Raw genomic sequence first — 21,375 nt, 5'->3', positions numbered from 1 at the left:
CGGCATGGACGAGGGGCAGAACAAATGTGGACGTTTTCGCTCGCGCTTCTCTTCCCAAGTGCGAATGCGCCTTTGGTGAATTAATAATTCGCTACTTTTATAGTAAGTGTAAAAACTGCATGTAAAATAAAGGCACGTAAAGGCCGCAAGAGCAAGGTTCCCGAGTTTCCTTGACTTCTGAAGAAAATACGCATTCTTCATTTATCCATCTGTTTACATGCGAAGTTAGATGTGATTGGTATTTTTTCCAGAAATATTGTTATTATATCTCGTACGCGATGCTGAGAGCTCGTAAAGTACCTGTTAAACCATTTATATAATTTTGTCGGTAATGAAAACATTGCCCTTACAAACGTCCTAGATATGCAAATATCACTGAAGCTCACTGAAGTGAGACCGAGCGTAGCCCTTTCGGATTGTGAACCAGTAGCAACTTTCGCCTCCAGCGTTATCGATAAGTTCACAAACGAATCAAAGCCCTATACGGCCGGTATTTTTGCACAATTGAAGGAAAACCATTGCGCCTCCGTAATGGTTTATGTGTGTTACATCGCTTTCCCTAAAGCCAGGGCTGGACAAAGATACTTTGAAATTGTATCGCGATACGATACAAGATACTCGGGCAAGAAGTATTTGAGATACAGATACAAGATACTTCCGGAATAATTGTATCCGATAGGATACTTCCCAATTGTATCTTAAGATACTTCGATACATTTGCAAATTTGCTATTATAGATCTATATAATGAAGCAGCAAAGGCCTATGTAGAAATGTGTTTACTTGAAAATTTCTCAACTGCGACCAACTTTGCTTAATTTTAATAAAATACCTGTTTGTTTAAAAAAAATACTAATTGTCTTGCTCAAGGTATATTAGTTTCATTCCTAAACAACTTATTGGGATTTGTTTGGCTGCTTAACATGACAGCTCTTTAACCGCTGCGCTATTAGTGGTTTTTGCTTCACACTTCTGTAACTTATGGTTGTCGCGGCTCTACTTGTCGACCAGCTAGCAGGTCACCATCTACTTGCAAGAACCTTATTAGGATGCCTCCGCACGATGGCGCAAATACCGCTGTGCAGTCTTACCTTGTCCGCAAGCGTATTTTTGCTTTTGTAATACCGCATCCACCAACAGGTGTAGAGCAGCAACAACGCTGGTAGCGATATTGTTTGTGACGCATCGTGTGAAGACGATGAACTATATAATCGCACAATTGATTGAGGACATAAAACTGCTGTGATTTTTCATATTTTACTTATCTGCTGGCTTAAAGCGTTCGCTGGCAATATATTCACTAACGTGCAATCTTTTACCATTTCTTCTTCGAGAGAACCTGAGCCGCCAGGAAACGTCTCAGACGTGTTCTAGAGGCACAAAGCGCCACAGGTTATCACTGCTATTCACACTATTGCCACTTCTCGCTCTGCTTACCTCCAGATCTGTAAGAATAAGAATACTTTAAGGTGACCTAAACAAAGGAAAATCAGTATATTTAAGTCAAATAGCAAGGTGGTTCCATATTAAACAATCAAAGTGAATAAGTAAACAGGGTGTTTCACGTAAGTTGAACGAAATATGAAAAAAAAAACAAGCGGTTAACTGCCGCTGAATGAAATCAAAGGTATTTGGTGTACCGTCATGTGGTGCTCGTTATGGCATGTTTTGTCATAAGCTTAACTGGTTAATTAAATAAAGTCAATTATGCGACATTTTTAATATCCACTTTAGGGCCAACTGCGCTTCGACACATCGCAGAGCGCATTTAAAAACGACCGATCCATTTATTTTTTTTTTTACAGCGTACATGCTGCGTGGTGAATATTTTCGGGCTTTTAAAGAAAGCCCGCGAAATATGAAATGAAACTACGTTCGCAGACAGTTAAAAAATAAGAATAAAGCAGAGAACGTTTTTTACAAAAGACATATAACAATAAACAGACGGGAGAAATAGATGGCTCAAAGCTTGCACTAAGCGGCGCAAAGCTCGATACACAGCGAAGCTGATCGGCCTCATGCATATTTATTCTGTATCTATAGGCAGAACTTGGCAGTAGCGAGGCTTGAACTTGACTTGAACTATAGCTTTAGCGAGGTTGAACTTGTCTTGAACTTGGCTGTAACCTTGCTGAACTTTTGCTTTATCTTGGCTTGAACTGTTGCTCGAACTTGGCTGTAGCGGGGATGAACTTTGCTGTTACGGCGCATGAGACTGATCAGCTTATGGCTAGGACCAGTCTTCGTCTTTCGAGTAGACTAGCAGACGGCATCGGGTGCAAGCTTCCATCGTCGTTGGCGTAGGCCTTCCATCGCTTCGGGGTCTTCTCGAAGCCGCCGTTGCCTTTCCCGTTACCTATAGTATTCTCTCGTTGTACGTACTCGGGGTCTTCGGCTCGCCGCCGTCGCTTCGCAGCCATTTGTTGGGACATGTTGCCTTCTTCATTTTTAGGGGACCAGTGGTGAGTAGGGGAATTTACTCAATTTCTGTGGCACATACCCGTTTATGATGATGATAGTCTTTTGGTTCATCGGAGAAGGGAGGATTTGCTAAACAGCTTCGCTGTTAAAACTATGCAGAGGACTAGGTAATGTATGGGATGCGAATGGAGGACAGCAAAGAAAGCACTTGTGCTAACAATCAAATTATTATTAAAAGAACTTCTCTAACAATTTAACAAGGAGAACAAAGACACAGTACGTCAAAATATTCCCTCTTACGTAAATGCTCGTTCTATTGCATCTAACGTCGGCACCGATAGAGGGAAGGTTGTTAGAATATCCTTTGCATGTAAGTCAATCTCATCGTAATTATGCAGGTCAAGCTTACATCCACGAGATCTTTAAAATCGCTGATGTGTGAAAGGCGCGAGACGCAAAGCAGCCCCATTCTTGCATTCTTGAGACTTTGCAACGAAGCACCACGCAAGACAAACTTCGATAGCAACAGTATAGCGGCATCAGAATTTGTGCGAAAGACGCCGCACGCATTGGAGTACGCAGCGGAGTGCAGTGGCTATGAACAAGTGTCATGACATCACCACAACTAAAAAGAAAGAAAACATCTAGGAAATAAAGGGTAGGCTGCGCGTAGACGTTCGCACGCTTGTTTTTGTCGAGATGGCTCAAGCGTCATCACGTGACTCTGCTCCACCAATAGGGGCGCCTAAACCTCATCACCTGTGCTCGCTGGAGCGCTCTGGCGGAAATATACAAGAATGTAACTGTCGTTAGTTTTATTGAGGTGGCTTAGTGGCAGCAATATCAGCTTGAGAACCGAAATTCTGGTCGACGTTTATTGTTTCGCACGGGGGTGCTTTTATAGTAGTATCTTGTATCTTAAGATACACGATACATTGCTGAATGTATCGGAAATACAGATACAGATACTCGTTTTGCGAGACGTATCGCGATACAGATACAAGGTACCCAAAGAGTATCTGAGATAGTATCTAAGATACATGTATCTTCGATACTGCCCAGCACTGCCTAAAGCACATCTCTTGTTCTGCATCTCGTTTCAAGCATCATCAGGCGTGCTCGACTTCTGCGGCTAAAGTCAGTTCATGCATCCACTCCAGGTGCTTCGCCTGCGAGAATTTATTGCGCCATTGTTAGCTCATGAAATTAATCTTGCGCCATTTGCACTATCTCAATTTTATTAGCAATATCCGCGAACGTTTCAAAAATTGTAAATTGCCCCAAATTGCACTGGCGCTAAGCAGACAGCTCTGGTGATTTAGCGCAATATTTGGTGCAGATGCTACCGAATGTTGTTTGACCGCAATTTTTCTTCCTTGCTGAGTTCAGTGTTGCCTCACAGATTGCTGTTGTTGCCTTTTCAGGACCTTTGGTTTACTGGATTCAAGAATGGGTGCCTATCCACGGCGTCGCCTTGGCAGGCAGTGTGCTGGCCTGGATTGGACTGGTACTGTCGGGCTTCGCACCCAGTATTACATGGGTAACCGTCTCACTCGGCGCCTTGCATGGTATATAACAGAATGAACTTTCTTTTTGATGTAAGATACGCAGTGTTACGTTTAAGAAAACTTCATAAGACGGGGATGTGCTGTCAGGTGGCGTGTCCAAGGGGATTCCGAACTTAGTGCTGGATTCTTTATTTCGTTTTATTTCAATAAGGTGCACACGTTGTGCAAAAAGGGAAGAGGACAAATTCCCCATTCACTAGAAATAGACCTGACCGTACCCCTGAATTTGTATTAAGAAGCACAAGCATATGAATGCGAGGTTTGCATTCGGGTTCTAATATGCAATTTATTTGGCTGTAGTATGGTGAAAAAGATGCTTGCATGTGTTACTCCTTGCAAGTGTGGTGCCAATGAAACAAGTTTCCGGTAGTATGTAGCCCTGGTTGATAACTGCGTTAACCGGAAGATGAATGGAGAGGTAAACGATTGGTATGACGTAGCTTAACCTTTTATAGCATGTGTTTGTTTCGCTAAATGAAAATTGTTTCATTTGTAATTGGAAAGGTGTGTAGGCGAGCTAGGAACATTCAAAATTACCGTGACACCATTTCACTACCCCAGGTGATATTTGTGGACTCAGTCAATATAAACAAAGCGGCACTTTTAGCACTACAGAATGTAATTATACTTCCATGTGATTGGGCTAAACAAACTTACACATGAAGAAGACATTACAGCCTGCGGAACATTCATTATTGCAAAGATGATGTTCTCAAGTTACGCACCTGAATGCATGTTTTTGAAGCATTCACACTCCTTGGGAGCACCATTGGAAATGCGTTTTTTTTTAGGAAGTCAGAAATGACGATACGTTCAAAGGCGTTTGCCCGACAAGCACACAGGATGTCTAAGTATAAATATGTTTTCACCTGAGGGCCCCGCTCGACTTCATGGTACGTGGCGAAATCGTGACAATCGGCTAGCGGTTTCTATGTTAACACGCCGCGATGGCTCAGCAGGGAAGGCCTCACGCTACTGATCTTTAGGACGCGAATTAGATTCTGAGCCACGGCGGCCCCATTTCTATGGGGGCGATATGCAAGAACACCCGTCTACTAGGTGCTCTTTACACAATGCCAAGCGGTTACAATTAATCTGTAGTTCCTATAAGATCGTTGTTTCGTCATGTAAAACCCCAGTAATTACTATTATGAAGATTCGGTCGCATTCCTTTCTCAGTTTCTCGAACGCTTGAAAGTCGTGACTTTCCATTTGTTCGGCCGCATGCTGAGATAAGTCTTTTTGTAGCGATAACCAACGATTCTTGGCTATTTCCAAGCGTCGGATCTTTTGCGGTGTGGCTTGCATGCGCACTGGACGTCATTGCGGACTACGTTTTAACAGCTGTTATTTGACGCATTACGGCACCTGTTTCTGCGTGCTGGTATCGTAGGAGAGCGACATTCATTTCCAAGGCCATTATTTTTCAAAGCATGGAGCGCAACTGGAGGAATGCCGTAAATACGACGTCATATACCGACTGTGCAGTGCAAACAAAATCTCTCCCCCTTAACTAAAATCTCTACGACGTCACGACATTCGCTGTGTAACTGTATAAATAACAGCGCGATACACTCCAACCGATCGACGACCAAGTAAACAAAAGAGAATTCGTCGGTGTTGGCGCTAATATTCCATGACTTCCCTCAAAATAGCTTCGTGCAATTGAAAACTGCGTTGGTACCTCAACACGTTGTCCTCTCAACGGGCTTGAGAAACTGACTTGTAGATATGAATACAAACTTCCCGGTAGCGGCTAGTCAGCCAAAGCATTTACAGGAGAATATTTACTGAGCAACTCAGGGGACAAACTGCAAAGCATGATTACTGAATTGGACAGGGAAAGCAGAACGGTAAGTCTGCAAATTAATATGTAGAGAACTACAGTGATGTTCCATATTCTCGGCAGAAAGAATCGCTTTGCGATAGGCAGCATAGGCAGCAAGGCACTGGAGGCGGTAGAGGAAGATGTCTACTTAGGGTAGGTAGATACCTGGGGTAGGTAGAAGAATACAAATAGGATGCAGAGCAATTTGGCAGGCATCCTCAGATCATGAATGATAGTTTACCATTATCCGTCAAGATAACGGCATATAACAGCTGCACCTTACCGGTACTTACCTATGGGCAGGAAACCTGGAGGCTTACGAAAAGAGTTCACCTTCAGTGATGACATGTCTGACGTCACGCTTTCACGCCACTGCGCATGCTCTGACGTTTACTTCGTTTTCCACCTTTGACCGTCAATAAACATTTGGTGATGTCGCTCATCTGTCTCTTCTCTGTATTTTCTTCATGTTGAAGTATTGCGCCAGGAATAAAATGTTTAGGAAACCTAGGCACCAACTTACCCAGTAACAAGTTCCAGGTTAAACTTGAAGTGAGGAGGTCGCAGCGAGTCAAGGAAAGGAAAATGATAGATGTAACCCTAAAGGACAATATGAGAGCAGCGTAGGTCAGGGAACAAAAACATGTTGGTTGGTTGATCTTCAGCTACTTGGCGCAACCCACCGCGGGGGATCGGCCATGAAACGGGTGGTACCTTATTTTAGAAATAAAATTGTTTTACAATCCGAATATGTTTAGGAATGGATGGTTTAAAAATAAATTCACTGGTACAATCCAGATTTTCAAAAAAATAGAAGCAAAGAAAATAAAAATAAATAATTAAGTTATAAGGACATCTTAGTCGAAATAAAGAAGGAGAAATGAACATCGGTAGGGCATATCGGTAGCACGTCATAGGCGTGCCTATATACTCTGTCCCCTCGTGAGCACGCCTATGGCCCCAAAACACGCCCGGACTTGTAACGTTACAGCAGTGAATAGTATGCGTACTTTCCAAGCGTGGCATAATACATCGCCCCTCTGATTGGAGAGATTTTCATACATTGTTAGACAGTGAAATACGCGTAATAAATAAGAACATGTGCGATAGAACGGTGTCCTATATGAATGGAGACGTCAATTGCTCATCGACATTACACTGTCGCAACCTTGTGTCGCGCTAGATGTCATAACTAGACATGCGCTGAACGGTGCTACCCTGGGACAGTAGCTGAGTGCGGTACAGTGTCAGTTGTTCCTGATTAGTGAGTGTTCTTAATATGACAAGCAGCGTACGTATGTATCAATTTATGCGATGGCGTTGACAACTTCACAGTTTTGCAATTGGGATGAGCAATTGGTAGCATAGAAGAAAACCTCCCTCATGGCATGAAGATCTGCACGCTTCGCTCCTTAAAGCCGAGCCATTCAAATTTTCGTCACGAATGGCATTTCTAAACAGGAAAAAAAAATCACAGCATATCCACGGAGTGGATGATGATGAGTGGGCGAAGCTCCGGAAGTTCATCGGTAAACCGTGAATCTTCCGTGAATTCTGCCCAGTACATCATCACCGACGTGAGATCGGGCGCGTTTATACTAAAGGTTCGATGAGTTATGACGACTTGCAGCGCACTTTAATTTTACATGCACGCTGTGAATTTTCATCGTTTAGAAAACCATTGCTTAGAAAACATCTGGCGTCTTTCGTTAAGCAGCTGGCGTCTTTTCGTTTTGCTTTAGAAACATCTGGCGTTCTTTCATTTTGCTTTTACAAAACATCTGGCGTCTTTTGTCAGTTTATTTCATCAATCAACGGCGTTTTGAACAAAATTTTTATTGTTTAATCACGCACAGGAGAAATCTCACCAGGCACTACCTTGGAGGTAAAGAATGGCTGCTAATGGGAATGAGAGACAGAAGAAGTAGGCTTTTAGCTAACGCTGCGAATTTTGTATTGTTCAACAACGCACAGGAAAATCTCCCACCGGCACCACCTTGCAGGTCAAAGCGTAAGACTGGTTACATACTACGCTACGAGGGACGAACGGGTGCCGCTATAAGGAGCTTCGCCCCTAACACGCCAGGCCGGCACAGAACGCGCAGCATGGTCCCAGCGCAAGGTGGAGGAGCAGCCTTCACAAATCTGGTGTAAATTATCTCAGAGCGACTACTGAAATTGCATTAGTGATTAATAATTGCGGGGCTTGAACGTCCCAAAACCACAATATTATTATGAGAGACGCCGTAGTGGACGGCTCCAGAAATTTCGACTACCTGGGGTCCTGTAACGTGCACATAAATCTAAGCACACGGGTCTCTAGCATTTTCGCCTCCATCGAAAATGCGGCCGCCGCGGCCGGGATTCCATCCCGCGACCTGCGGGTCAGCAGTCGAGCACCATAACCACTATACCACCGTGGCGGGTCCAAACTGCAGTTGTGAGATGCCCACTATGTCATAATCCGATCATGACTTTAAGCTTTAAGAATACCGGACTAGAAAGAACCTTTATGCTATTTCTTGCAGACTGTAGTAGAGTGGAATTTATTGTCTTGTGCACACTTGTGCTGCACCAACGAAGACCTGTTTCTTTTTTTTTGAGCTGCAAGCCGCTGCTTACGCGTAAGCCTTTGGGCAAAACAGTGTAGTTATTAACAAATAATTGGATAAATAAATAAATAAATAAATGCGTGATCCCATGGCACCCTAATGGAGCAAAATACTCTTCGTCGAAGCTGCTGAATTATTCTTCCACGTGCAGCTCTTTACAAGCGTACCTATTTCTGAGCGATGAAACCGGCGAGAAAATAGGGCCGTGCCGAAGGATGTCCACGCCAACTGTGAAAAAATTAAGGGGACGCTTAAGCTTCGCCTTTAAGAGTTGAACGCGATAGGGATATCCTGCCCCTAGTGCGCACTTCGAACACTATGAGTGTTTAACAGAATGCGCGCACTAAGGTGTGTGCCTTATGTAATGGGTAGCATGCTTTAAACCAGGGGCAATTATGCGCGAGAAACTTTTAGGGGCGAAGCTCCTTAAGGCGGCACCCGTTCGTCCCTCGTAGTCGTAGTCGTAGTGCGTAACCAGTCTTACGCTTTGACCTCCAAGGTGGTGCCGGTGGGAGATTTTTCCTGTGCGCTGTTGAACAATAAAAAATTCGCAGCGTTAGCTAAAAGCCGACTTCTTCTGTCTCTCATTCCCATTAGCAGCCATTCTTTACCTCCAAGGTAGTGCCTGGTGAGATTTCTCCTGTGCGTGATTAAACAATAAAAATTTTGTTCAAAACGCCGTTGATTGGTGAAATAAACCAACGAAAGACGCCAGATGCTTTGTAAAAGCAAAACGAAAGAACGCCAGATGTTTCTAAAGCAAAACTAAAAGACGCCAGCTGCTTAACGAAAGACGCCAGATGTTTTCTAAAGCAATGGTTTTCTAAACAATGAAAATTCACAGCGTACATGCAAAATTAAAGTGAGCTGTAAGTCGTCATAACTCATCGAACCTTTAGTATAAACGCGCCCGATCTCACGTCGATGATGATGTACTGGGCAGAATTCACGGAAGATTCACGGTTTACCGATGAACCTCCGCAGCTTCGCCCACTCATCATCATTCAGTCCGTGGATATGCTGTGATTTTTTCGAAGTTGCGATGCACCCACTACGTGGTCTAAAGGAATGCGCGCAGTAATGTGCCTTCTGTAATGGGTGGCTGTCTTTAAACCAGTCGTTATGATAATGACATGGTGTGACGCGCGACGGCAATGTACGCTTGTACCACGCAATATTACTGCGATATTACATCTCGTAGTGTGACACTTGTATACAAGACGCGTATTTTTCGGAATCATCAAAGTTACTTTCAGTGCAGCTCCAAGCAGAGGCGTAGTAATAAAGAAAAAAAAAAGAGGCGTGGCTGTGTGGTAGAACACCTGCTCGCCACGCAGACGGCCTGGGTTCGATTCTCACCCGGACCCAATATCTTTATTATTTATTTTATTTGCAGCTTTTTCGATTTTTCGGTCACGGACAAGATGATGATTTTTCGCTCACAACCAACGGTGCCGACGCCGACGGCGGAATTTCTGCGATACGAGCTCTTTAACGCTATCGCGTTAAAAAAGTGAGCCTTTTATTCGACCACTCCGGAGCATATTTGCCATGCCAATGTTTGCCATGCCACCTGTGGAGAGGCCACAAAATTTTATTGCCACGTTATCGCATCTCAGGTCAGGACTACGTACAGACCATATAAAATTGCCTGTATTAAATTGCGGGACTCGCTCATTGTTGCATTCAGGCAAGGGCTTGTTCGGTCCAGAATGTCCACTGACGGCGGCAGCGCGGTTCTTCTGCCGAGAACATTAAAAATTCTCTTCCCAATGTGTCACACCATTTGTCGCAGGCAGGCGACAATCCGCATATCTACGCTTAACATATTATGATCATGCGCTTTACTGCACAAATTTGGAGCCTCTGGAGGCAATAGTTAGTGCAGCGCTCCAAGAATCAGCGCAGTCAGCATGTCAAGTAATGTTCGAAAGGCTCCAAGTGTACCTGAACACTAGCAAACTTGTGTTTACATTTCCTTGAACGCCGGTGAGGCTGAAATAACAGGAGTAGGTGCCCCATTTGTAACACTTAATGGACTAATGTTGATTCCATAGAAAGGTTCTCGTGACCTTTTTTCTTCTTTTTTTTTGCCAGTGACACTACTTTTTGACATGTGATTTATGTCAATAGCTCACAGCGTACATATGGCGAGCAAGCATGGGTGACAAAGGGAACTTCTTTTGCCAAATCTCTCGGTTGTAACATCAGGTGCTGCATTATCCCAGGAACGAGTATAATGCCATGCGCTAGGCAAGTCCTTCGTGAGTCAATTGTTTGCTGCTCAGCACAGCCACCCTTCCTCCCCCTCAACCGGTTCCTTTAACACCTAAATTCGAGTGTTTTACGTGCCGAAACTACAAACTGATTATGAGCTGCACCATATTGGAGGATATCACGTGTAATTTGGACCACTTTATGTTCCCTAAGAAATACTTTGCCTATTCCGCAATTTCTACCAAAAGTATTACGGTTGTTACGGTAAGGGCTGCAGTCTCGTGCTCAGTACCACTAACGCATGGCTACTGAGGATGGCGCTGAATGTAATGAACATCTGAAGACCAAACAGATTTTACGCCGGTTTTCCGAGAAAAGAGAGAAAGACATTCCCTTGCACATTTGTAGATATGAGCCACATTTAGGGATCCTGAGTGTTTCGCACTACTGCATTATTACCTGAAAAGTAATTGTGAATTTCCATCTGCAATGCTTCTTGTCATTACAGGAGCCGGAATGGGTGCCGTGCTTATGTGCGTCTCCATCTGCACTGTGACACACTTCAGCAGATACCGAATAACCATCGAAAGCCTGAAATACGTTGGTTCCTCAGCCGCAGGCGTTTTAGGCCCCTTGTCTCTGGCGTTCCTGGTTCAGCGATACGGTCTAAATCGAGCGCTAATACTCGTGGGCGTTGTGGTCATGAACATCAGTCCGCTGACACTTTTTCTGAAGACACCCGAAGCTGCAGGCTGCGATTGTTTTCGCAAAATATCGTCACCAAAATTCCGGAGGCTCACTGTCACCAGTCGCCTACTTGACGGGAAAATACCCATCAAATATTCCGAACCTAGACATTTGGGATCTTTGCACAGCATGAACGAACCGTTCGATGCGAGTTCGCAGACGGGCTACTCGACATCCGCGGGCATGGAGCTGAGCGTTAGGAGGGTACAACCCAGTGAAGAGCTCTGCGAAGATTTCCACAGCTCCCGAGATCCACACCTGGAACTTAATGAGTCCACGCCAGCGAGCGGAACGGTGTCGTCACGCTTGACAGACGCTGAAGACCGTTCTCAACGGCTCATAGCAGAAACACTGCCCGCGCGACGAGGCTCTAACAAGTACTTACCACAGAACTCTGTTAGTATCTTCAAGTTACGGACGTTTTACACTCTGGCCTTAATATACGTTGTAGTCGATTATACCAATTTTGGCTTCAGAGCAACGATGGTGGCCTACGTTGTTGATAAGGGGATTTCTCGGACTAGCGCCGAGTACCTTATTATGTGTGATGCCATCGGTTCTCTTTTTGGGCGGCTCGTACTGACCCGCTTATTAAGCTGCCTCCACCTTCGACAAGGGACTGCGTACGCGTTATGCTTGGTAGCTTTCTCTGCGTCACTAGTAGCGTTTTCCTTTCTGAAGTCTCAGACTGCAGTGATTTGTATCGTCGTTGCTGCAAGCCTGCCTTCCGGATTCCTTTTGGCAATGAAACCGGGGATGGCTGCCCATTTCCTGGGAACAGACATGTCTGGCACAGGGTGGATCGTGACGGGAGCCTGCGTCCTTCCGTTCATCTTGGCCAACCCCGTTCTTACAGGTGAATTTAATCATTTTAAATATTTTTACTGCTGTTGAGGAGAAAGTCACCCAGTTTTTTAAGGAGGGGGATAAAAAAACGTTCATATGATGATGATGATGATTAGTGGGCTTTTGTGGCGCAAGCTCCACGGTCGGCCAAACAGCGCCATGTCTTTTGATGTGGTGCTAGCGTTGACCAATGCTTTTCATGATGGGATTTAGTATGACTGTAATCAGGCCCTAAATTTATGCGCTATATCGAAGCGTAAAAGATATATATGACATAAAAATGGCATTGACACGTTGATCTCTGGGTCTTGAATGAATGACAGGTAATCGTGATGTCAGAAAGTGAAAACATATAATGAGCATAATTACCTCCTCATGACATCTGAACCCAAAGGCCGCGAGACAGTTGCTTCTTTGATACAGCTACTAGAGCACTGCACGGGCCGGATTTTACGGCCCGGGCCCGGCCCGGGCCCGCTTTATGAAGCCCGAGCCCAGCCCGGGCCCGTGGTTCCAAGCGCGGGCCCGGCCCGGGCCCGGGCGTACATGACCGAACCCAGCCCGAGCCCGGCCCGGGCCCGTCGTTCCAAGCCCGGGCCCGGCCCGGGCCCGGGCGTTCATTTTTAAACTAATTCAGGGCGCGTTTCATGACCAGGCCCGACCCGGGCCCGCTAGAGGATATTAGTTGATGATGATTATTAATGATGCCGTGCGCTTTGTAGCGGGCGATCGGACGGAAAATCCGCTGTGTACATGCATCGAAATGTTGCTTTGCCCACGGTGGTAGCTCAGCGGTTAAGCTGTTTCGCTGTTATGTCCAAGGACGCGGGTGGGATTCCCGCGGCCACGGCGGCCGCAATTTGGTGGGGGCGAAGTGCAAGAACGACCGTGGATATACTTATCTTTAGGTGCACGTTAGAGAACTCGAGGTGGTCGAAATTGATCATCGTAATCATATTGTGGTTTTGGCACGTACTACCAAGGAATATAAATGAAATATATCGTATGTGTCAACCTCGAATAAAAGACCGAAATCTTTATGCCTCCCATGGGAACAACCGTGATCTGGACCATTGTTAGTGTTGTTAATATATATATATATATATATATATATATATATATATATATATATATATATATATATATATATATATATATATATATATATATATATACGTGTCACTTCAGCTTGGCACAGTATACCTTGGACCATGGAATGCATAACATTCGCGTGTGCTCGAAGGCCCGACTTACGCGTTTTAATGAGCGGGTCCGAGTCCGGCCCGGCCCGCAGCCTCAAGCCCGGGCCCGGCCCAGGCCCGCGGCTTCAAGCCCGGGCCCGGCCCGGGCTTACACTTTCAAGCCCGAGCCCAGCCCGGGCCCGCCGGAAAACGCTTCGGACGGCCTGGCCCGCCCCGTGGACCGGGCCGGGCCCGGGCTTTCGGGCTGGCCCGGGCCCGTGCAGTGCTCTAACAGCTACCGCATAGCGACCTCTGCTGAGAGGCCGCGCTACGGACTGCCAGGGATTATGGTTTAGCTCCTACTACTTTTAACTTCGTAAACAGGTGGTGGGTGCTCGAGCCGACGTTTCGACAAGTGGACTTGTCTTCTTTAAGGCTGGAACTTGAAGAAGACAAGTCCACTCGTCAAAACTTCGGCTCGAGCAGCCACCACCTGTTTACGGATTGTTTCATCGCGAGCTTCCACCTTCCCCTTCCTGCATGCCGTTTTTTACTTTTAACTTCGTCATTTTCGTAACGGATAAGTTCAACTTTCGCAGGCTGTTTGTAAGTGGCTCCTGTTAACAGCATCTTGAATTGGGTACAAAAATGCAGAATTGCCTTTGAAATATCAAAAAAATATTTTTTCCTCCGAAAGCAATCTCATAACCACTACATGCACACTTTTGCCGTCGGCGTCGCCGTGAGGTTCGGTGTATAAACTCAAAATGGATAACATCGCTGCGCGCGTCGTAAACTCTATGTGCTGGTGAAAGCGCGCGAGGTCTGCCGAAGGTCGTGGCTACAGCAGAGAGGGAAAGCTCCAGCCGTCTGCGTCGTGCGAAAGGCGCATGGAGGCGTTCCGTAGGTGGGGGGACGGGGGGGGGGGAGGGATTGCGTAGGTTTGGCAGAAACTGAGTACTTAGCTCGGCCACACCTTGGTACGCGCTGTGCTCTTATAGCAAAGTCGACGATGAAGCCATAGACAGCACGCAGTTCGCTTCACTTGCTGTAGCGGCCGCGCTTCCTTATGCTGTTATTTCGTTGAGTTCCGCCGCATCGGACGCTAAAGAAGTTAGCTGCTAGTCTGACCAAGGTAAATGTAAATGGTAGCGAAGCTTCCATAGAAGCCCATACGTTCAGAAAATGGCTGCTGATCAGCTGCTCATGGGGCTTAGCGCCATCTGTGTGAGGAGGGAACACTTCCGGCGGAACAAAAAATAAAGCGGATGTGACGCAATATCCGGTACAAAAGTGACGTCATTTTGTTGGCACTAGCGCGAAATTTGACATCGAAATATTTTTCTTAGGCCCCTGATCGCTAAGGACTCGCGCTACGGCGAGCCGGCAAGCCCTTGGCGAATGTGCTTGAAGCCAACGCTAGCTAAACTAATATCGACCCGTGACTAAACAGCGGTGTTTAAGTGTACCGTCGTGCAGTTCGCCTTGGTTTTACCAGGAAACTTTATTCTTCGACCTTTTATTCTGCGTTGGTGTCATCTTCCACAGCGTGAATAAAGGCAACAGCGTACCTCTCATGTTTGCAGCGTTGCTTATTTTCTTCGCACATGCGCAAGGGACTTAAAGAGCGCATTGCATGTGTGCTTCAGTTCTAACGAGAAGAAATGACGCGTGGTCACGCCAAAATAATGATATTTCAGTTTTATTCAATGGTCACAATAACGCAATTTAACACACCGTACACAATCAGTAACAAATGTCATAACAAGTACAAAAAGTGCGTACACTACGTGCACTATGTTTTGCCTTTTGTTCCGATAAATTAACCTTACGTGTAACGTATCAAGACATGCGAATTATAGTGATTGTAGCGCGACAGATAACTTAGCGATCTGCTCACCGATGACAGGAAATATAGTAGGCACCGCGTGTTCACAAAGGAAACCGGGCAGCAGGAATACTGATCCATGAAAATCCAGCAAGCACACTACTCCGAACCGTCGCCCCGGTGTCTTATCTAGAAGAGAGGGCTCGCCAGGCGTACGCGTATTGCTGTTGTATCCTTGGAACACCAATCGTTTCCGCGAGTACCGAGGAAAGCGTTCGGCGTGAAATGTTAGCCCCGTCGTGCCGTTGTCCGTTGAACACCGTAGCCAACACGTTCACCAACGATGAAACGCACCTCGCAACTTCGCGCACACCAAAAACAAATTCTCACCACAATAATTCACAGAACGCATGTAAGTGCGAAACACCAGAACACCTGAGGGGGCGTGTCGCCGCAGACAAACTTACGAGCGCGCATTTCCATGCACCGCAAGGGCTGCACTGAATGGCAATGACGTGCGCCTCTCTTCAGGGGGCGCTAAGAAAAAGGCTTTTCGTAAGAATTAAACACTGTCGTACATTCTTGGCACATTGCACCTACATAATATTGTTCGAGAAATAAATGTAATTTGTAAAACATAAAGATTGCTTTATGTTTGAAAAAAACTTGGTTTTTCGCTATTAGTGTTTGTTCCCTCCAAACATAGTCGCGCTTCAATCGCAGCACCCATAACTCCCCTTGCTGGTGTCGTTGGCAATAGGTTCTGAACCGTTTTTCGCCCGAAGCTTCGCGACCTATTTGAATCGACCTTGGTCTGACTTCGTATAAAATACGAACTTGTTGCTATCGCAATGACTGCGTCGCCTTTGCGGTGAAACACCGCGGTGCAGTACATTTTTCTCCTCTTTCTTTTTCTTGAAACATTTTTATTCTTTGCAATGGGTGCAGTGCTCAAAACATTTATCGATGTTGGAAATGTATTCGGTGCTCTTATATACACCAGAGCACGCCTGTCTCGCACCCGGGCTGCTGGCGAGCCGAGCGGATACTCTCGCACCCAGACGCCGGGCTGACCGGGGCTGCCAAGGCGCGCGCGGGCTGCACCAAGTAAACAGGGCAAGCTGCAGTTCGGAGGCCTTAAAGTGCGACAAAGTACCCGTTCACGCCGCTTCAGCGTATAAGAGCTGATCTGGGCACTACTGCGTCGTCTTTGGATGTCAAAACAGGCAGCGCAGCAAGAGAATATTAGCGTTGTCTGCGACGATTACGACGCGCCACGGAAATAGTGCCGGTGCGGTGTTTTCAGTTTCGCCGCGAGTGGATAACTGTGATTCAAGCAAAAAAACTAGGAGCCGAGTGAAAATGCGCGAGTAAGTACACTAACTGCGTGTATTCTGCAGTGTGATGCCCACCTATTTCATTTTGCGAATGTAATTTGCGTGACACGCAACTGGGTTGAAGGCAGACGCGAGCTTTGTGTGGGGGTGCACTTCATACCTTTGAGCGTTTCCTTCGACGAAAATCTAGTGCAAGGTAGTGCTTTCAAGCACAAGCAATCAGCATGCTTTGCCACTTTCAACGTAGTATTGAACTTTAGTGCTTTTGGTGGCATCCACGCCTTCGAGATTTCGTCTTCAAAAGGTAATAAATGGCACGGTGCTCCTCAACAGCTGGCCAGAATTTCGTGTTTTCATTTCAGTGTTTGATGTCCCCAAATTTATTCGGGCACGAGGCATCCAGCTGCACATAATACATATATTGGCACGTAAGTGAACAGTACTCGCGCCAGTGTCCTTCACGTCGCAGGCGTAGCTAACCGGCTTAACTAAGAGTAGCACGGTTTCGCATGTAAAGCACCATCGTTACAAGAATAAAATCGCGCAGGTAGCTTCCAAAAGGGATCGCTGAACGATACTGCAGGTTATACTCTCTGATAGCACGCTTTTGTGAGCAAGACGCATTATTGTAAGAGCGCTCGTGAAACAAAAATTACGTTCCGCGAAACTACCCGTAAAGCGTATACTCTAATTATTACGCGATGCATGCTGAAATGATGAGCTTTCACCTTGTGGACAACTTGTAATATGGGGCCACAAAACAACGTTTCACTATTTCGCGAGCTGCACTGCAATTACGATTCACGGTACTACTGCGAGAACGTTTTTTTACAAATGTAACAGCGTACGTACGTATCTGATGAGGTTGCTTCCGCAGCCCACTCAGCACGTACTGTATACATTGTGGACTTGCATGAGCAAGATGTTCTTGATGTTCCAATAAAATCAGCGAAAATGTCCAGGCTAGAAAAGACGCGAAACACGCTCTCCGACGGGCTGAGTTTCGGGAGTTTCACGTTTGCTCTGTGTAGCGTCTGCTGGCGTGGCAGCCCGTGCATGTTGTTTCGCCGCGTGTGCGATAGATGGCGCGACGCGCGATGCAAATATGGCGATGCGCATGGAATTCGCTGTGTTCTGGTCTATAGCAAATAGGAACAATGACACTGACCAGCCATATAAAACTTGATCTCTGAAGATTTTAAAAATTATTATATGCAAATGGGATTAATGAAAAGTGAGTTGCACTTGAACGTACTTTTAGCTCGTAAAGTTTCCATCATAATCCCGTAACAATCCGCAAAAAAGCCGATTTAGAAAAGTTCAACGTTCCTAGACAAAAATTTTCAGGAAGCTCGCGCCTCGCCTCCGCAGCAGAACGAGATAGCGCAATCGGGCCCCGTTCGCATCGCCTTCTCAATTGCTCGCCTGACTTCGTTCTCGGTGGACACCTCAACGGGGCCGCAAAGAAAGGAACGCCTGTGCGAGCTACATTGGCCGTTTAGAACTATCCAATAATGCCTACTGCAAGTAAAGTTGTGAAGTGCCCACTACGCGTCCGTAAGGCGTACCACGCGAACCTACGCGGCTGCCCACTTTGTTGATGCTTTTGCTGCTGATGATGATTAAATATGCCTGAGCGATTTGTAATTAGTGGGCCTTCAAACCACTCACTCGCTGTTCAATTCCCATGTCTAGACGTCTGCCGCGTTTCTACGCTTCTGCCACGCAACATTTAAATGCGTTAAGAAGACTCCTAGCATTACATGAGATTCGTATATGGTTCTTTTCGGATGAAGTTCCAATTTATACTTTTGAACAGCCTCTCACTGTAGGCAACAACATGGGTGTTCTGCATGTTAAGATAATTCTAATGTGACGAAGTATGTAGTGTGTGGTTCACAGCTATAACGGGTCATCTTTCCATGAATTAAAGAAAAAAAAAACAATAGCATGACTCTGTGGTAGAACACCTGCTTGTCACGCAGAAGGCCTGGGTTCGATTCCCTCTCGAACCGAATATTTTTCGCTATTTATTTATTTGCATCTTTCTTGAAATTTCCCTCGCGGACAACGTCGTTTTTTCGCTCACAACCAACGACGCCGATGCCGACGCCAGAATTTCTGCGAAACGAACTCTTTAACGCTGTCACGTTAAAGTGTTCCTTTTCATAGCGAAACTGTGTCTGGCTAGGGCGTTCCCTTTGTTAACGAGCAGAACTGTATGTGCCACATAAATTGGGCAAGCCCCACAACTCGCCACTGGTCCACAGAATATGATGAAGAGAAAATACTGGCGGCATACAACAACGCATGTGCCCCACAATATACAAGATGGCGGATGTCGCGGCGAACACCAGCGCATGTTGCTCAAAAAAAAAGCTATACGACTAATATCAGGCGTTTCATTCAAGCATCATACCGCGCCTCTCTTTAAGGAACATAAAATACTTACGGTAACCAATGTCATGAAACAAAAATTGGCAATGCTTATTTATAAACAGGTATGAACTGATCGTTCAGGGTTTTATCAGAGGCATCTCCCGAGAGATCACAGTCACAACCTGCGGCATAGGGTGTATACATATGAGAAACCACGTACGAATTACGGCACACAAAAAACTATTGTATCAAATTTCGCATTTCCTGAACGAACAACCGATTGTAGCTTCTCTAATTGACAATAGAGTCTCATGGCATATTTAAAAAAACGCTTGCTATCTACACAAACATAATCGCCTTCATCATCTTTGTTTCACATTCCCTGAAGTACTTTCTTCGTGTAAGTCATATTAACGTTTGGTTATGTTATCTAAACTGTGTTTAATTTATTGATCGCACATATTGCTTATTGACGTTTGTTGCCTTTTGATTTTTGAAACCTTGTGTATTGAAATTTCAAGTTTCTTCAGGTATTTTACTTGACTTACATTAGCGTTTGTTTATGTCCCCTACAGTATGTTTCATTTGTCAGACACATATATGCTGTATTGATTTCATTGTCTGGGCAAATTTTCGCTCATTTATGTTTTCCTGTACACACAGGCTTTGCGCGTAGAAATTCATTTATGCATAATTTTCTTATTGATTCTTTACTTTACACTGAGCACTGTGTCATTTTGGTGGGTTTTGGGTTTACAGGGGGCAGGCGCTTTGTCAGGCTTTTATGCCTTTTCGCCGGTCCCCATAGGCAAATTGTACTTTTGTTCTTTTTTTCTTGTTTTTGCCTGAAATAAACTTCAAATCAAAAGGCGCATGCGCTAAATTCAAAGGGGAGTTTCTGGACAAAAATTGCGGCGTGAGTTGGAGGTTCTGAAATCGGCTATGGTTCGACATTCTTTATCGCCTCTGTGTCGTGCGCTAAACAGCTTCGCTCGTCATCCACCTTCACACAGTGGCATAGCTTCTAAATTTATTGCTCAGCGAGTACGCGGACTCCAAGGGAGGCTGGCGTGTTTGGCGCCGTTCTTGTATGATTCTAGTGCGCATGAAACTATGCCTTTGGGTGGAAACATTTGTCTTGTGTCTTCGCCCATTAACGCGACCGCGTTAAAGAGCTCGTTTCGCATAAATTCCGGCGCCAGCGTCGTTGGCTGTGAACGAAAAATCGACGTTATCCGTGAGCGAAAGTTCGAGATAGGTGCGAATAAATAAATAATTAAAATCTTCGGTTCGAGTGGGTATCGAAACCACGACTTCTGCGTGGCAAGCAGGTGTTCTACCACAGAGCCATGGCAGTGCTTGAAACTGTTCCGAAAAAAAAAACACCATATTAATGCAATGTAGTGGGAGGAGTCTTCTTTACGCATGTAATATTGCGTGGCAGAAGCGTAGAATCGCGCGAGGGGTCAAAACATGTGAACTGCGCAAAGAGTGGTTTGTTTAAAGACCCACCCGATACAAAGAGCACAAGCACAATTAATCGTCCTTATCAACAACATCAACAAAGTATGTTGCCTTACTGACGCGTAGTGGGTGCTTCGCCAATTCGAAAGAGGAAGAATTCTGGCGTAGTGGGAACTTCGCAAATGTACTTGCAGTATGCTATCTAGGATAGTTTGAAACTACCAATGCTACCCGCACAGACGTTCCTTTCGGCGTGGTTGGGGTGTCCACCGAGGAGAGAAACCAGGCTAGCAAGTGAGAAGGCGATGCGAACGGGGCCCAATTACAGTGTCGCGTTCAATGTTCAATACTTGAAGGTGAAGCTCAATCGCTGTCCAAGCTTTCTTTTTTTTTTTTTTTGAAGAGATAAAATAATTACCATTTCTTTGACCATTTTGTGCTGCATACCCTCTTAGTAGTTTCCAGTATATGAATACTGTCACCAATAGCGGATACATTCTAAGGTTATTATCTGCGCATTTTCGACTCTGTCGAAAAAGTACCGAACAAGCTTTCTAATATTATAACCGGATCGTATCCAAAGCAAACGAAGACTTGCGTGTACCTCTCCGTTGAATTTCGCTATCGTGATGAGCTCGACTGTCTTCTGAGAGGTTTAACGTGTTAACCGCGTACACGCGAAACTAAAGAAAAGAGCAAATTACAGTACCTGTACGATTCTCAAACTGGGGCCATACACAAGCGAACGGGTGTCCTATCAACTGCCAGAGTTGGTCAATATTGTACATCCGCCTAGCCAAACCTTTCGTCATATTCCTCAGTTTAATAAAAAAAAAAACGGGCGCACTAACAAACACAGACAAAGGAAGTGAGAACAACGACACGGGTGCGCACTCGCAATTGGAAGTTTATTGAAGAAGCAACACATAAAAGAGTTAAGGCAGCTTG

The 21,375-nt window shown here is 45.4% G+C and overlaps 1 long non-coding RNA gene across 1 annotated transcript in view; it reads right to left on the bottom strand.

Moving 5' to 3' along the window:
• Positions 1–1,248: 1,248 nt before the first annotated feature.
• LOC119390601 (uncharacterized) overlaps positions 1,249–21,375 on the bottom strand; it is a 31,971-nt gene continuing 11,844 nt past the window's right edge. The window contains exons 2-3 of the long non-coding RNA XR_005183400.2: positions 19,037–19,145; positions 1,249–1,444 (exon numbers count right to left, since the gene is read on the bottom strand). This is a non-coding gene — a long non-coding RNA (uncharacterized LOC119390601). The remainder of the gene's footprint in view (positions 1,445–19,036; positions 19,146–21,375) is intronic.

Source organism: Rhipicephalus sanguineus, chromosome 4 (genome assembly GCF_013339695.2).
Source record: "Rhipicephalus sanguineus isolate Rsan-2018 chromosome 4, BIME_Rsan_1.4, whole genome shotgun sequence".
NCBI classification, from domain to species: Eukaryota; Metazoa; Arthropoda; class Arachnida; order Ixodida; family Ixodidae; genus Rhipicephalus; species Rhipicephalus sanguineus.
Note: the sequence above shows the minus strand (reverse complement) of the source record. Positions and strands in the feature narration are given on the sequence as shown.